This window comes from Capsella rubella, unplaced genomic scaffold (assembly GCF_000375325.1).
Source record: "Capsella rubella cultivar Monte Gargano unplaced genomic scaffold, Caprub1_0 scaffold_5, whole genome shotgun sequence".
Lineage (NCBI taxonomy): Eukaryota > Viridiplantae > Streptophyta > Magnoliopsida > Brassicales > Brassicaceae > Capsella > Capsella rubella.
In genome coordinates this window covers 2,067,892-2,079,301 of record NW_006238919.1, presented here as the reverse complement: position 1 = coordinate 2,079,301, position 11,410 = coordinate 2,067,892, and the positions used below count along the sequence as shown (strand labels likewise).

The following is an 11,410-nucleotide window of genomic DNA, read 5'->3' as shown; positions in this document are numbered from 1 at the left end:
TATTTTTTTTTTTTTTTTTTTTCTTAAAAAGCTGAGGGACTGACCATGGGACCTGCCAATGCCCATGGTCTTAATACAACGTTCACATATGTTTCCCTCTGATGAGGGCTCTAATATATTTATGTCTTAATAATATTTTAATATTAGATCTAATATATATTTTTAGTTTCTACTGTGGTTATTTAAAGTGTCTGTGTATAGACATAAATCTTTATTAGTAGACACAAATCTTAAATATTATTTTTACATTTAAAGATACTATAACTAATGAGGATGATCTTATAAGAGCAAACACATGCCTATCTTTGTGGATTACGTGTCTTTTGTTATGCTTACCTTATCAAAAACCCTACAGTCAAACTTTTGATTTCCTCTTGCTAGCTGTAATCCAAATCTGATCATATCTCTAATCCTCTAGTTTTATATACACCCCTCTCGTTTCTGACCCCAAATCTCATTCTTTCTCAATTCCTTATCATCATCACCTTTTCATCGAGAGTCATCCCCAAAACTCGAGTCTCTTGATCTTGTTTTGTGGGTTTGTATGGTTCCTTATATCTCTGTCGTCGTGTCTGAATCTCAAACCATAGAGTGTTTGTGTTTATTTCTATCTTCCGTTTCTCTATCATGTTTCTGATTGTTTTCCTTGAGATTTGATTCAAAGAGATACCATGATGGCTTGTTTGCTTGTGTTTTGGATCTCAAAGACAAGTCTGATAAGAAATCCAAAACGTGACAAGTCATCATCATCGGCATATATCTTCTGGTTCCTCTCTAACTTCCTCTCATGAATCTTTCTTCTTTATTTATTAATCTTGAGATGTCTTTAATTAATACCATTGATTAGCTAGATTATTATAAAGTTAATGATGATAGAGAGTTTTATAGTGATGGATTATATAAGTCGTCACTGTTGAAAGATTTGTTTATTTGGTTAACTGATGTCTCTTTAACGCACTTAATTGATCCAGATCACATGTGATAATAGAGTCTCGATCTCATTTGTGGTGTTTTGTTCCTTTGTAGCCAAACCAGAAAGAGTTTTAGAAACCTTATACATTTGTCAAGATTTTCTCATATCGCGAACTTGCACCACTACGAATAATATCAAGGATGTATCAAGGAAGGCTAGACAATGGAGAGGTAACTAAAAAAACCTATATTTCTAAATATGTTTTTTGTTGTTGTTGTTGGTCGTACTTGAAGAAAATAGCTGTTAAAGTACTTACAATACTGGTCTGCAAGGTGACAAAAGAGTTTGTCATGAAACAATTTTTTTTTTTATCATTTGTTGTGTCGCCTGTCTGCAAAACTATTACAACACTAACCGATAAATTTATGTTGTTGTTAGAGGTTCAAACAGTAAAAGACAATTTTAAAGATATTGAAAAACAACAAGCTGTTCAGATTTTCAATAGCTGTGCTTTTTTCTTATCCTTAACCTTGTCTTTTAATGTTTGAACATTTAATGACAAGAAAAAATTTATGAGGCAGGGTTGTTATAGTTTTGCATGCATAAACAATAAATGATAAAACATATTTCATCCGTTTTAAATTAGTTGTCGTTCTAGAGTTAAAATTTTGTTTCGAAATAGTTGTCGTTTTGGATGTTCAATGCAATAATTGGGTGAAAATTCCAACTTTATTCTAGTTTTTTAAATGCTTTGAACAATAAAAAAAAATAGAAAATATAATAAATAAGAATAAAACTGAAACTTTAATTGTTTTCTAAACTTTTGTGCAAAAACTTTAAACGATAACTAATTAAAAACAGGGAGAGTGTAAGTTACATCTGCTCTAGACTACATCATTGAATGAGATGATGATGATGTCGTTGAATGTTATTGAAGAAGAAACTGACCCTCTTGAGAGGAGGAGAGTCGTGGATATGGCTTTCTATTGAGCTGAAAAGTGCATGCATGGTTCTCAACCAACAATGCGTCGGGTCCTCTTTAAAAGTGTTAAAGATGAATAAAATTTATTTGATTACATGCGTCTAAAGCAGTTGTATATGATGTTTTTGTTTGTCACCAGTTATGTTTGGTTGTTTAACAAAATTAATTTTATATATATTGTATATTGTATTCTGTAAGGAGAAATTTTTTTACCTTTTAATATTATCAAGTAAAGAAAATGAAAAAGCCTCAAGAATGTGCATCCAAGAGAATCAGTCAAAGCTTGGACTTCTTCAATCTAGTTCATTGCGCCTTCATACGGCTCGCCCGTACGTCGCCCCTCTAGGTTGGTGGCACGTAAGTACGGTTGGTGGCACGTAAGTACGGTTTATGGCAATCCCTCGGGACACTCGCAGGCTTTGCGGCTTTCGGCATTGAGCTTTCTACGGTTAATGAAGACTGGTTCCATGCCTATTGTAGCACCAAGAAAGAGTACTTAAAACACTTCAACAATCATTTAGTGAGACTTCTTTAATTTTATCTGTTCTCTTGGTTTTAAACAATCTATAAGATATGTTTTCACCACGAATGTTTGATATTAAATGGTCCATAACAAAACTTGCATATGCGTCTTCGAACATGGTTTTGGAATAACTGTCTTAAGTATCAGACAAAAAAAAAATCTGTGATGAAATCTTATAACTCATGATTACATGTAATTTATTGCCATGAAATTTTGTCACTTGTCCTTTGATTTTTAAAAATTCACACAAAACCACTAGATTGTTAATACTACTATAAGAACGAAAGATCTTAACAAGCAAATATATAATATATTGTTTAGAACGTAGATATCATAGTAGGATAGTGAAGAAAATGTTTGTTAAACACGAAGTAGTGACCAAACAAAACCCTAATCAAAACCAATCCTAACCCTAGTTGTAGTTTAATTTAATTTGTTTAATCGTTTTATAAGAAACTTCATTACATGAACATATCTTACTTAATACTTACCCATCCAACAAAAACATTATTTTGTTCTATCAAATTTCCATATACAAATTGAAAAACACAACCAAACTCTAACCGAGCAAAATTTCAGTATAACCAAACCGTAAGAGTTCAATGATTGGTCTGCTAAACCAAACTCATAAAAATTTATTATATGAACAATGAGAAAAAAAGTTTCCGCTTTGCTTAGTTTTTTTCTAATGGGCCATTTTATTGGGCTTTTTCATGGTTATACTTGGGCTTTCTATCGAGGGGAAAAAAGGATGATGATGTCTAAAAGTTTCTATTTAACGGAAACATCGAGAGACGAATTTCAAAATCAGGAGAGAGCCGTTCGAAGAGCGTCCTTGGCTTAGAATTCAAAACCCTGTTTTGGGGTTTGCTTCGTTTGATTTTTACTATTCCCAATCAAATTCAAACCCTAGATTATGCGGAATTGGAATCTCGATTTATATATGCTAACTTGTTTTGATTTTATATAACAGCGTTACTCTCTGATTCATCGTCTTCTTATTGACGGCAGAGGAAATTGCAAGGGCTTCCAGAGAAAATTGCAGCGATTCGATCAGGTTTCTTTAGGGTTTTTTTAGGGTTTTATGTTCATCTATTTATCATCTCTCTCTCTCTCTCTCTCTCTCTCTCTCTCTCTTGTTATATGGATCTTGTTTTAAGGATCTTGTTTCCACTTTGTAAGGTATTGTACTGTACACGAACGTGGAAACTATCAGAAACTCTCTCTAGAGGGTATGGTTTCTCGAGTTGACTCCATCCAAAACTTGGTTTAGTCAATCATCTGAAACACGTTTTAAACTAATTTGGTTCTGTTTCATCAGATTCGATGTTCTGTTTTCGTAAGTGTGGGATATATATTGGTCATGAATACTGACTTTTTTTCTTTCTTTTTTTTAATGCATAGATCTGTTTTCGACTTCTAGAGACTGGTTTTAGTGTTGGTTTCTCTAGTGTATTGACTTGTGCCTTTTCCTCTGTCTTAGTCTCCTCTTTACAGTTTGATGTTATTTTCTCTGTTCTTCTGCAGTGGGAGAGTTATTAGTCGAAGTATAACAATGTGGGAATACATCAGAACTGTTTATTCACTTAAATAAACAGTACACTTGCATAGAATCATTCATGTACAATGAATCATACATAAATACATATTATACTTGCTTTCTTAATTTGCTTGCTTCTTGGCTTACATGCTTAATTTGATCATGCTTCTTTACATACATCTTTTACTTTGTTGCTTATTTGCCTTCTTTTTTTTATCATCAGTATTTGGAAGAAACATCCATATCCTTTGGGCGGTCTAGACTTTCTTGAGGTATGTCTTTGTCTATATCTTGTAGTTGCAACTTATCTTCTCTTTTTTTTTTTGAACTAATCAACTTATCTTCTCTTAGAGTTCATTTTTACTATGTTTTCAGAATGTGTGGTTGATTTCAGAACATCGCTTCTTTAGAAAGGGTTGTATGGTGCGTGAAGGATTTGATTTGCCACTCTCTTGTCTTTCTTGGTACGTTCTTCTTCTTTTGATAACAATCCCTCGTTTGACCCATGACTTTAATCTATTCATATGAGTTGCGTTCTTGGAAAACTCTGAATGGGAGGAAGTCAATGTTTTTTCTTTTTCTTTTTGCAGGTTTATTCTACAAATATAGTTGATGGCATCACATAAAAAGGAGTATGTAAGTGAGCACTCTATCACTATAAGTATTCACAACAGAGATTTTTTCTTTCTATTTCTGATCAATGGTTCTCGTTTTTGTTGCATAACTCTGCCATAATGATGAGGGAAATGTGTCAAAATAGTCACTAGATTCTGAGGTAAGTGATCACTTGCAAATCTTTCTAGTATCAATATATGGAAAAACTATCCATCTGCTTTGACGCCTCTTAGAGGGATATGTCTTTGTCAATATCGTAGTTTCAACTTATTGTTTCTTAGAATTCAATTTGCTATGTGTTTTGAATGAATGGTCGTTTTCAGAAAGAAGCTTCTAGATCTAACATACAAAGCAGAGGAGATGTATATAACTCCTTTAGAATAGTTTGTATGGTGCGTAATGAATTCTGATTTGCCTCTCTCTTGTTGGTTGTTTGTACCCAAGTTAATTTCTTACGATCTTAGGTTTGTCTTCTAATACTTCATTTTATATTCGTAAATCTTATATAAGAACCAAAAACCATACATACAACAGAAGGGACTTATTAGGACATATTTAGTTCCAAGTTTTACCCAAAATATCACCTCAACAGTTATGATGCTAACCAACCATTTCTTGTAGTTCTTAGACTACTCATGACAGCCAAACCAACTTTGACATTATTAATGTGAAGGTAAAAATTAAATATGAATTCTTCAGTTGTTTTCAGGTTTGCAGTTTTCAATGCTTTTGTATCTGTTGCCTAACAATTTGTATTGAAATCAGCTTTCCACACTGTCTTCTTGCAGACTAAAGTGGAAATCTCTATCGATAAAAGGTGTGAAATGAATATAATAGCCCTCTCTGTCCTATCAACTTGATCTTGATCTCTTGCTTATTAGTTATCACCTTTGACTTCATATGGTATGTCTTCAATCTTTATGCTGTAGTTTTGTTTCTCATGTAGTTTGAAGTTCTTGCCTCTCTTCTCCAGCAAGTAACAAGTGAGTATCCTCTCCTTACACTACTTTCTAGCTCGCTTGTTGGGGTTTCTTCATGGTATTTTTTTTTAATGGATTCTTCATTTAAACTGCATGATGTAGATTACTCTGCTAAATTATTTACTTCCCAAACAGTTCTGTTGTATTACGTATGCAGACATAGCAAACGTTGTTGTTCAAAAGGCAAGATAGAGAGAAATTACAAAAAATGGTAAGGGTAAGTGTGAAATGATGACCATAGTTCTTTCAGCGGGAATCTTACATAAAATGTGTCAATAACAACAAACCGTTGACAATTACCTTTATTCTTTTAGCTTGATGTGTGCAGATTGACCCGCGATTCTGATTTATTATGAAGACTTTCGTTCTTGGAATCCTTGGAGATGTGTTCGAACTACTTTGAATGGGAAGATGTTGATGGTTTAATGCATACTTGTTTGGTGTGTTGTGTTTACACTGGATAAATGATCTGATGAAAAAAAATATTTGCAGGTTTACTCTGCGTATCTACTTGATGACTTCCAGTGTGAAACTTATGTGCTGACCCAATTATAAAAAGAGTATGTAAGTTAGCACTCCATGACTTCAACCATTCACAACGAACTTTGTTCTCCTCTCTCGATATTTAGTTCTCGTTTCTGTTGTATAAGCTCTGTTATAATGATAGCTTTGTCTATGAAAGATAATCAGGATAATGGTTAGACAATGAGCTAAATGATCAGTGCCGATATTTTTCTGCATCAATATATGGAAGATGGAGAACATCTACCCATCTGTCTTGACTGTCTTCGGCTATCTGAGGTAAGTAGTAGTTTCAACTTATCATTTTTCGTAAAAGTTCACTCTTTACTATATATTATTCTTAATGTGTGGTGGTAGTTGATTTAAGAACGAGGACTTACATATTTGGTTTCAAGTTCTAATGAAAATGTTATCTTGTAGAAGTATAGAATTCACAAGGCTAGCTAAGTAAGATAACTCCAATATTTTGCTTTTCCGTTTCAAGGTTATCAATGTGTTTTCCAAAGCTGTTTTAATGAGTTCATGTACGTGCAATAGTCAAGATTTATTCTTTTTGACATGGTCAAATTTTTGTAGTGCCTCTTCAGTTATATTTTGGAGTCTGCCTGCTATGAGGAATTGTCAAACTTTAATGTTGCTATGCTTCTGATTCCTTTTCATCATTTAAGGTTATTTTACACTTTATCATTGACTTCGACTTTGTTTAGGATTTTGCTAATTTATACATCAATTTCTTACCACTCTTGCAGGATCTTCTCACAAAACATGACTTTGTAGTCTCCGAGTTTCTCACCGTTCATTATTGAGGTTTGCTTCAGTATTGTTTTAAGGTTTAGATGGAGACATGAGAAGTCTATTCCTGGTTATATAAATCCTATAACAAAATGAAAGAAACATTTAAAAACCTTCTCCTCCTTTAGCTGACGGATTATTTATGTTTCTTTGAGTTCTTGATATTTATGAAAAGACTTTTTGACATCTCCAAATGATATGACAAGAAGGCTGTCACTGAAGGTTCTCTTCGCTACAATTCTTATGTTGGTGCTATATTAGTATCCGTATCACCTTTTAAATAGCGTAGCCAAAAATGAGATTATTCGTGGTTAGTATAGCTTCTTTAAGATTTCCTATTTGCTAACTACTATTTAATAGTATAGGTATGTTTTGGATTCATATATTAACTCTTCCTTGAAAGGTATGTAGTTTGATCAGTCTACATGTGATTAAATGTTCTGTTTTCTAAATGTGGGATATTATTCATGAATTAATTAAAGAAGTGAAGAAATCACTAAAGAACTGGCTTTTTCTTCTCAATGCATATGAATCTGTATATTTGTTTTAGAGACTGATTCTAGTGTTTGGTTTCTCATTTATACTGATTAAATTTCTTTAGTGTGTTAACTTGTGGAAAGAAACACAGCCTCATTCCCTAGAAAGGTCTTGCATTTCTCGAGGTACGTTATTCTTCTTTTGATATTCTTCTTACGGTTTGATGTTATTGGCTCTTTCCTTTGCAGTGAGAGAGCTCATAGTCTAGTGTGACTATGTGAGCTTACATATAGGATTCTTTCAAATCACTTAATGAAACAGTAAAAGTATGCCTGCATCGAATAAATACAGACATCATGGTTGCTTGGCTTTTTATTTTGTGCGGTTACCAGCTTTTTGTTTGCTTCAGTCCTTTTACTTTGCTTACTTACTTGCTTTTGTCCCTTAATATGTTTTTTTTATATGCATATATACTTTCTTGTTTCCGTTTCATGCTTGTGTGCTTGTTCATTTCTTCCATTCTTACTTACTTCTTAAACTGGCTTTCTTACTTGTTTCCTTAACTAAGGAATAGGTTTATGCTTGATTGCTTAAGTTGTTGTATGTAAAAGGGAAAAGTGCTCTGCTGAATGTTTTTGGTTTCTGCAGGTTTACTCTGCATATCTAATTGATGGCCTCAAATCTGATATTTTTTTTGCTGATCCAATCACAAAACAAAAAATAAAAATTCAAAGGACTTTGCTCTCCTCTTTCTGATATATGGTTCTCGTTTCTGTTGCATAAACTCTGTGATAGTGATATATCTTTGTCTATGATAGGTGTTCAAGTATTTCTGGACTTTGAGATAAATGATCACTTGCCAATATATGGTGAAAATCCCATATCCTTTGGGCAGTCTAGACTTTTTTCATGGGGTATGTCTTTGTCAATATATAGTAGTTGCAACGTATATTTTCTTAGAGTTCATTTTACTATGTTTTCTGAATGAATGGTTGATCTCAGAATTGGGCTTCTAGATCTAACTCACAAAGCAGAGGACCATGAAATTTCTTTAGAAATGGTTGTACGGTAAGTGATGAGTTTGATTTGCCAATCTATCTTGTTGATACACAAGCTACTCTATGTATCTACTACATGTTGAGCTCAAATCTCTGCAGGCCCAATCACAAAAAAAGTGAGCATCTAAGTTAGCAGGCCATCACTTAAACCAGTCACAAACAATTTTGTTCTCTTCTTTCGATATATAGTTCCCGTTTCTGTTGTCTAAGCTCTGTGATAATGATATAGCTTTGTCTATGATAGGTGGTCAGGATAATAATTTTCAGGCGATGAGATAGATAGTGCTGATATTTTTAAGCAACTGATCATATGTATATGGAGAATATCTACCCATCTCTTTTGACTGGCTTTGTCTATCGTGAGGTAAGTCTTCTTCAATATAGTAATTTCAACTCTAATTTTCTTTAAGTGTTCACTCTATAGTATATATTGTTTTTAATGCGTAGAAGTACTCACTACTCACAAAGTTAGTAGTGTACTCACTACTCACTCACAAAGCAGAGGAGCAAGTTCCTCCCAAGGTATATGTCCTCGATCTTTAACTTATGCTTGATCTTGTGAGTTTGCTTCAATAATTTGATGTTCTCTTCAATATAGCACATGGTCATAGAATCTGACATTAAAGTCAATTTATCATCTGAAGTAGTTGCAGATTTCACAGTCTGATGTGATATGTGGTCTAATTTCATAGACCATAGGATTCTTCGTGGAATCTTCCAAATCACTTATCGAAGCCAGACACAACACCGGCAAAAATCACATAAACATACACATACGCACACATAACATACATGCATTACATACATACATAAACATACACATACACACACATAACATACATACATGCATCTATACATACATATATTCATGCATCTATTCATTTCTTTCATACTTATTTGCTCCTTTGCATCCATACGTACTGCATATTTTCATTGCTAAACACTTGAAGATATAAAGTAACTATCTTTAGACTTCTGGCTCTAAGTTTGAGAATTTATATCCTAGTCGTTGAACTTAGTGAAGCAAGATTTGTAGCGTTGAGCAAGACCAAACATCCCCAGGGTGCCTCCAGTGTGAAGCATCACTACAATGCTGGATTTCTCATCCTGCGCAAGCTCTATTCCTGTCTCCGAAGCAGCTAAAGTGTACATTGGATCCACCAAAACTCCAGTCTCCTGTGCAACTTTCCGACACATCTCCACTTCTCCTTCCAAGACCTTCCCAAACCTGCAAGAACAAAAGGAGATTGTTAACTGATCTAAAAACAATCAGTCCAACCACTTTATTAAGCTTCAAACTTGGTGGAAATGATCATTCTAAGTATATCTTCAATTGTAAACAGAAGAAGTTGCATGCATACTTTCTCGTATGTCGACGATCTACCCGTTTGATCATATGATTCACATCCAAGCTGTTGTAGAAGACCGATGCAGAAAACTGCCTCGTAAATTCTGCTATCAAGCGATCTTCATGTCTTCTGTAATTTTCGAGTGTATCAGCTAACATCACTGCATTGATCTCCCATGGAAGCCTGAGAAGATTTTAAGTGAGATACTAATCAAGAAGCTAAAAGCTTACGTACACTGAAAACATACAGACACAACGTGTATAGATAAATCTTGTGAACAAAGCCTAACCCTAAAGACAAAGCTGCAACTCCTAAGCCCACAGTAGTTGTTCCAGCATCAACTACAAATTTGACCGGCCTCTTCTTCCCGAGTAAATGATCTTGACACAAGTACTGCACTAACAGAAACATACCTGCGTTGTGACAAAGCCCTTGTTAAACGATAAACTTGGTCAGTTATCTGGTCCACTACCTAAACTATATCCAAAATCGATCTTTACCGAGTAATTCAAGAGCATCTCCAACACCTTCATTAACGATCAAAACATTTCTACCAATAGTTTTGGAACTAGAACAATCATCCATTTTTGCAACATCCCTAGTCTCAGGTCCCTCAACAATGTCTTTAGCCCATAAGACAGAACCGTCTTCCCCAGCGACCAGATCAGCGTAAGTTCTCAGCATTTCCTCCCTATTGGCATACCTCGATCTCGGAATATACTGAACATTTCAATACATAGTAGAAACAAGGTTATAACCAGTCAAAACCTCGGGCTGTTCTCCACGCAGCAGCAAATGATCTTAGACCCCTCTCGGCACACGAAACAGCTGCAATACAAGCACCTGGTTTCTATTTCAATCAAAACCTAATTTCATTTAATCCTCTAAAAGATTCAAACATTTACCAACTGCAGCTGTGTGTGCACTTTGACAACCTCCACATGTAGCCTAACATACAACAAAAGTTCTAAGGTTAAAATCCTGTTCGTTTGTTCAAAAAAAAAAAAAATCCTGTTCATAAAAAACCCAATTGAGAGATAATGTAAAAGAGATCACACTCTCACCAAATCAGTGACTTTATAATCTTGGTAGCAAAGCATCAAGCTTTCTAGCTTTGTTACTAATCACAAGTGAAATGTAAAAGATCATCTCTCAGAATGTAAAAAGAAGATTTTTTCTTGCTCTTTCTTTGACATCTCATCTCCGAGGTGCGGACGAGTGTTGTTGGAAAAGGAGAATTTTTCGATTCCTTTAGCAGAAGAAGAAACACTAATCTGCTGAATTGGAGATGCAGGACTTGAGCAATTTGGATACAAAGCCTCGTGACTCTTTCTCGGAAGAAATGGGTACTCGCTGAAATCGATTAAGACACTGTGAAAACATTATCCCCCTAACGCATTTGAAAATTATAGAAAAAAGTTCAGATTTTTTTCTCTGCAATAGCAAAAGAAACGATTTTTATTTATTTTGAAGACGCAGAGAACAGAGAGGAAGACAAATGAAAGTGACGAAGATTTGATTTTCCGGTCACCGCTAAAAAAGTTGACCGTTGGACCTTCATTGACTCTCGCTTCTCTGCTAAAGAGTGTTTTATGGCGAAACCGCATCCACGCGCGTCTGGTTCGCAAGGTTCTCTAAACGTGAAAGACACGCGCTTAT

At 34.5% G+C, this 11,410-nt stretch overlaps 3 long non-coding RNA genes and 1 pseudogene across 17 annotated transcripts; 3 read left to right on the top strand and 1 right to left on the bottom strand.

Annotated features, from left to right (window-relative positions):
- The first annotated feature begins 484 nt into the window (after positions 1-484).
- Positions 485-2,027, top strand: LOC111830729. The gene is made up of 3 exons (XR_002834065.1): positions 485-766; positions 1,027-1,143; positions 1,775-2,027. It is a non-coding gene; the product is annotated as an uncharacterized LOC111830729 (long non-coding RNA).
- A 1,308-nt stretch (positions 2,028-3,335) lies between these two features.
- On the top strand, positions 3,336-4,682 carry LOC111830751. The gene is made up of 4 exons (XR_002834093.1): positions 3,336-3,475; positions 4,182-4,230; positions 4,334-4,422; positions 4,549-4,682. It is a non-coding gene; the product is annotated as an uncharacterized LOC111830751 (long non-coding RNA).
- A 26-nt stretch (positions 4,683-4,708) lies between these two features.
- LOC111830750 lies at positions 4,709-9,493 on the top strand. 15 transcript variants are annotated; one of them, XR_002834091.1, is made up of 7 exons: positions 4,709-5,390; positions 5,503-5,556; positions 5,711-5,770; positions 5,882-6,354; positions 6,652-6,743; positions 6,825-8,924; positions 9,409-9,493. It is a non-coding gene; the product is annotated as an uncharacterized LOC111830750 (long non-coding RNA). The 15 variants fall into 15 exon arrangements; XR_002834089.1 differs by having other exon boundaries at positions 4,709-5,770; positions 6,825-8,258; positions 8,347-8,412; positions 8,502-8,924; XR_002834088.1 differs by having other exon boundaries at positions 4,709-5,770; positions 6,825-8,412; positions 8,502-8,518; positions 8,647-8,924.
- On the bottom strand, positions 8,916-11,005 carry LOC17886065 (annotated as a pseudogene).
- Positions 11,006-11,410: the final 405 nt, after the last annotated feature.